This window comes from Maylandia zebra, linkage group LG17 (assembly GCF_041146795.1).
Source record: "Maylandia zebra isolate NMK-2024a linkage group LG17, Mzebra_GT3a, whole genome shotgun sequence".
Classification (NCBI taxonomy): domain Eukaryota; kingdom Metazoa; phylum Chordata; class Actinopteri; order Cichliformes; family Cichlidae; genus Maylandia; species Maylandia zebra.
In genome coordinates this window covers 9578217-9584162 of record NC_135183.1, presented here as the reverse complement: position 1 = coordinate 9584162, position 5946 = coordinate 9578217, and the positions used below count along the sequence as shown (strand labels likewise).

Genomic DNA, 5946 nt, shown 5'->3' with positions numbered 1-5946 from the left:
GATATTAATGAGTTTTTTGGGTTCATTGAGAACATGGTTGTTGTTCAATAATAAAATTATTCCTCAAAAATACAACTTGCCTAATAATTCTGCACTCCCTGTATAAAACACGCTGCTGTGCAGAAGGAAGCCTTGCATGTCTCCAAAGGATATCTTATGATCACAACTTGATGATCTGTATACAATTCTCAGGTAAATTAGGCAAAAATGAGGAAGATGTTGATTTAGGTGGATGATCTTTTCATCTATCTCATCTAGCAACAGAAGAGCTGCTGAGCAGATGGTTGTTACCTTCTGGAGAGATTTTTTTTCCAAGATGCAGAAAGTAATTGGCAATTTAGTTTACAATAAACACATTTCTGAATTTTTTATATTACATAACATACTTGTATAACAGTGACTACACAGCTTCCATTGCTCCTTAAGTATCCTCTCAGTTGTAATAACATTTTTACATAGTTCCTTGAGACTGTTGAAAGATGAAACGCATGAGTTACTAAAGTGAAAGGAAGAAGCAATTGTGTTGACGGGTATCTTTTGTAACTGAGAGGTTGAGGATCAGACGTCTTGGAGTTGCCTGCTACCACTAACGTTCTGAAGTTTCAATTGTCTTTATTTGCAAATCATTCACTATAAATAAACACAATGAACTTAGACATCGTGTCTGCATTTTGTGTCCATTCAGGAAAACAACTCAGACATGACACATTGGCAATTTATTTAGGCCAAATGAGATAATATAAAGATACCTTAAAGCATATTGTTTTCATTTTCTGTTTTGCAGAATAAGAAGGACTTTCCAAATTACAGAAGATATTGGCCTTTGCAACAAGAGCAACTATGGTGCCACCTACTGACTTTTTCCCAGCACGCTCCATTGAGTTATTCACAGAGGAGATGACTGCTTTGTGTCGCCAAGCGAGTAGTTTCCCTCTTGGCGACACGTTTGTTAACTGCATTAGGTTGCCAGCACTTTGTATCCTGAATACCCAGAGTGAACCTCTCATAAGTTATACTAAACGTGAGGTTTTGTAGCTAAGAGGAGTTACTCACACGTATAGGCATTAGTTCATTTTTATTCAAATTTATCCTATATCAAAAGAAGGATGGATTTTTCTTGACCATTCTCTCCAGACTGCAGTGATCCCTGATGCTTGTGACAGAAACTTTCTCAGAGTTTCTCTGAACACACAGTATGTTGTACATCCTCCAAATTTTAGTTATTCTTTAAAGTAAAATACAAAGGAATGCTTTCAAATTCTGTCTTGCCAATGAACTGGAAAGGTGACCTTGAGTACAACAGAATCACTCATAATAACAAGTTCTGCCAGTAATATCTGACAGACAATTGATTTTCCCGATTTGAGGGACAGTATTCATGCACTTGGTATGCTTCACTCACTTTTCTTTGTCTATATAAGCAAGAAGCCAGCTTTACAGTTTTTGGTTACCAGGCTTGTCAGAGTGACCTCTGCTTCTCGAGCTGAAGAACTGATAACGCCTCTTACAAATCTGTGACAGATCAAATTTCCTGGTTTGAGATTTCTATTATACTTTTCAAGTTGACACTCACACCAAGAGCACATTTCCAATTCTCATATTTATGTAAAATACAGGCAAAGGTGTGGAATTACAAAGCTGGTTGTAATTTAATCTTCTTTTTTACTCAGAAATTCTTTTCTTGAATTGTAAATTGATGGCTTGCTTTATTTCAAGACATGTGAAGAGGCAGTATGACAGTTCAGTCATACTGCTGCTTCACATTATGTTAAACCAAATACATCCTTGAATTGTTGTCTTTATTCAGTCACTTTTGACTTCTGTCCATGCAAAGCTTTTATGGGCCAACTCTCACTTGTTGAATATTTGTCACAGAGAGACTGTGGGCTGTTCCATTCAGGATCTGGTTGCTAAAAAACTAAAAAGAGAGAAAACACAAAGACTAAACATCTAAATATTTACTTCAGTTTCAAAAGCAAGTTTAAATAATCCACAAAGAAAACAAATTTTAAATATATTATATGAATATAATAATATAATTTTATAGGCATACCTCTTCAATAAGTTTAATGATGGTTGCATTGCTGACCTCTCCGTAGGTAGTTATCCTCATCTTCATATGTGCCAGTGCTTGCAGGGCTTTAGAGTTTGAAAACATTGCATTTAGAAGTCAATAATAAAATAATATAAAGAATATACATTTTTAAAATGCAATTCAGTCTCACTTTGTGACACACTTCTGGTTCTTTTAGGACAATATGATTAATTAATAACCTGAAAGTACTGATTTAATTTACAGCTGAAACCCATATATATTTTTGTATTTTAAGAAACAAATGTGTTGCCATTGGCAAAAGGACAATGTAAAGATAAAGTATTTTTTTGTAACAATTTCATTTTAAAAATCTCATTCAATCTGTTGCTGAAACCGGTAAAAACTTTATGTTACTTGCATAACCTCAGTTCTCAGAGTAGCATAAGTGAGACGTCTCACTATGGGATGCACCTCCCTGTGTTTTCCTCACAAACATTTGTCTCATTCCACCAATTCTAACTAGCTGGTGAGTGGAACGACCTTAGCAGAACAACACACCTTAAGTAGCTTGTGTACTGTAAGCCTGGTTACCAATATAACAGTAATACAACAGAAAAATAGACCAGCAGCTGCATTATAGTCACCAGAGATGGGCAGTAATGCGTTACTTGTTACTGTAATCTGATTACTTTTTTCAAGTAACGAGTAAAGTAAGGGATTACTATTGCAACAACGGTAATTAGATTACTGTTACTTTCCCATAGGAACGCTGCGTTACTGCGTTACTAAAACCGTGACTTTTTTGCGAGAATGTCTCATGACAGTGACGTAAGCGAGTGCAACGTTCGTGATCCATTGTTGATCAGCTGTGTGCAGATCAACAATGGATAATATATCAGTGCGGGAGAGAGTATAAGCGTGCAGCGTTTAAAGTGTGGAAGTACTGACCTTACTTTGAGTTTGATTCCATAAAAAGTGACAAAAACATTAATGTTCGTTGTGCGTGGGAAGAAAACTTATTTTTACAGCGAAAAAAAACCCCCTAAACAAGCACCGCGTGCGCTACGCCGTAATGGGAAATTCACAGAGAAACTCGCGGATTCTTCCACTGACCGCTGCAGCACACCTGCACCAGGGTAAACCTCCGCCTACCCCACTCCTGCTTTACAAGTGAAAATAGAGCAAAAGGACCGTTAGTCTTTGACTTTATTTATTTTCTGCTGTGTTATACTTGCATCTATTTGAAAGACTGAGTGAAAACACAAAAAATATTTTATTTTATGGGCTGGAATGTGCAGAAAATAGGTTTAAATGTTAAACTAATTTATTCAAGTCAAAGAATGGTGCATATAATTTAATTTTTGCTTGATGCATAAAGTTAAAAGATTAAAACTGATAAAACAAGTTAAAAAAAGATGCTTTTCCATTTGGTTACATTTTGTATAATGGATTATGCAGAAAAAGTAGAATTGGGCTGAAAGATCTACCACTTTATCACCTCTTCAGGTTGTAAATCGTGTTTTTAAAAAGTAACTAACTAAGTAATTAATTACTTTTGAAAATAAGTAATCAGTAATTAGTTACTGATTACTTTATAGCAGCGAACATGAAGTAAACACATTAATGCCCTTACCACTACAGCTGCCACTTCATAGTGACTTTCAGTTACGGCAGTCTGAAAGTGGTCTGCCTCTGACACGAGTGTGGTAGCTATAGATTGAGGTAGGCTGCAACTAACAGCTTTCTTTGGACATGTGAAGTAAGCAGTGCTTCTCCATGTTTCTCAGTCCCCCTCAAAATCCAGGGAGACAATGAAGGCTTTTACAGACAAAAACATGGCTGTGCCATGGACTCCCCCGTGTCACCTATTGTAGCCAACCTTTACATGGAGGTGGTGGACAGGAAGGCTCTTGGCTCTTTCAAAGGAAGAGTACCCAGCCACTGGTACAGATATGTAGACGACACCTGGGTCAAAATCAAGACGCAAGAAGTGGAATCCTTCATTGCGCACATTAACGCTGTGGATAAAAACATCAAGTTCACCAGGGAAGACACAAAGGACAACTGTTTGCCTTTCCTGGACTGCGCCGTGCACATTGAAGAGAATGGCAACCTCAACATCGAAGTTTACCGGAAGCCCACACACACGGACCAGTACCTCCTGTTTGACTCCCATCACCCTCTGGAACACAAACTTGGAGTAATTAGGACCCTACACCACCGGGCAGAACATGTTCCCTCTAAGCCTGAAGGAAAAAAAGAAGGAACACACACATGTAAAGGAAGCACTCAAAACTTGCGGCTATCCTAAATGGGCGTTCTTAAAGTCAGCAAAGAGGCACAGAAAAGAAGATCAGACACCAGCGAGGGAGGATAAGAAGGACAGACGCAACAACATTGTCATCCCCTATGTAGCCGGTGTATCAGAAAAACTCAGGAGGGTTTTCTCCAAGCATGACATCCCTGTGCATTTCAGACCCAGCAACACGCTCAGACAAAAACTGGTTCACCCAAAAGACAAAACGCCAAAACACAGACTTAACAATGTGGTGTATGCTGTACAGTGCAGCGAGGAATGCCCAGACCTCTACATTGGAGAGACCAAACAGGCACTTCACAAGCGCATGGCACAACATAGAAGAAGAGCCACCTCCACAGGACAAGACTCAGCTGTCCATCTGCATCTTAAGGATAAAGGACACTCTTTCGAGGATGCCAATGTTCACATTTTGGACAGAGAGGACAGATGGTTTGAAAGAGGAGTGAAAGAAGCCATCTATGTCCGCTGTGAGCGACCATCTTTGAACAGAGGCGGTGGTTTACGACACCAACTCTCTGCCATCTATAATCCAGTTTTGAGTTCCCTTCCCAGACGCCTGAACGCCCACTCACATCCTGGGCCATCTGATCTCAGGAATTCGCATGATAAGGTGGGGCCAGGTTTCACAATGAACTCACCCGAAACTCTGGCTGATTGGGACCCACACCCAGTTTCACACCTTGGCTCAGGCGATTAGAGGATCATCAGGGGGTCCTTTTGTCCCTCTGTGGGGGGATACTCCCACTAGGTTTATATCTGGGACTCTCCACCATTTGACCTTAGAACTGAAGAAGCTTCTAGGATAAGAGGTGAAACGTCTTCAAGTAACTTAAAGAAGTCCAGATGCTTTTCTTTGCAAGCTCCTTTGATTATGGATCGAAATTCTAATAATGATAATAATGTATACTTTATTGATCCCCGTGGGGAAATTCCTCTCTGCATTTAACCCATTCACTCTGTGTGGTATGTTAGACATTTATTTAACAAGCATGGTGTTAACACACATTAGGATCTATTCAGCCATATGGTATCTGTTTAAGTCTCAGTGTATTATCATATGCTATATATTTTTCCAAGAAATTAGACTCACCTTTCGCTGTTGTAATGGTTGATGGTGCTGTTGTAGTGCTTGGTGGTGTTGTTGTAGCGGTGGTTGGAGGTGCTGTTGTAGTGGTTGGTGTTGTTGTTGTCGTGGTCGGAGGTGCTGTTGTAGCGGTTGTTGGAGTTGTTGTATTGGTGGTTGGTGTTGTTGTAGTGGTTGGTGTTGTTGTCGTGGTCGGAGGTGCTGTTGTAGCGGTTGGTGGTGGTGTTATAGTGGTGGTTGGTGGTGGTGTTCTATTGGTTGGTGGTGTTGTTGTAGTGGTGGTTGGACGTGCTGTTGTAGTTGTTGGTGTTGTTGTTGTCGGGGTCGGAGGTGCTGTTGTAGTGGTTGGTGGTGTTGTCGTAATGGTTGGTGGTGTTGTTATAGTGGTGGTTGGAGGTGCTGGTGTAGTGGTTGGTGATGTTGTCGTAGTGGTTGTTGGAGTTGTTGTAATGGTGGTTGGTGTTGTTGTAGTGGTTGGTGGTGGTGTTGTAGTGGTTGGTGGTGTTG

At 39.9% G+C, this 5946-nt stretch overlaps 1 long non-coding RNA gene across 1 annotated transcript; it reads right to left on the bottom strand.

Moving 5' to 3' along the window:
- Nucleotides 1-730: 730 nt before the first annotated feature.
- LOC143413289 (uncharacterized) lies at nucleotides 731-5726 on the bottom strand. The gene is made up of 3 exons (XR_013093919.1): nucleotides 5446-5726; nucleotides 2054-2139; nucleotides 731-1918 (listed from the first exon to the last, which is right to left on the bottom strand). It is a non-coding gene; the product is annotated as an uncharacterized LOC143413289 (long non-coding RNA).
- Between the last annotated feature and the right edge of the window lie 220 nt (nucleotides 5727-5946).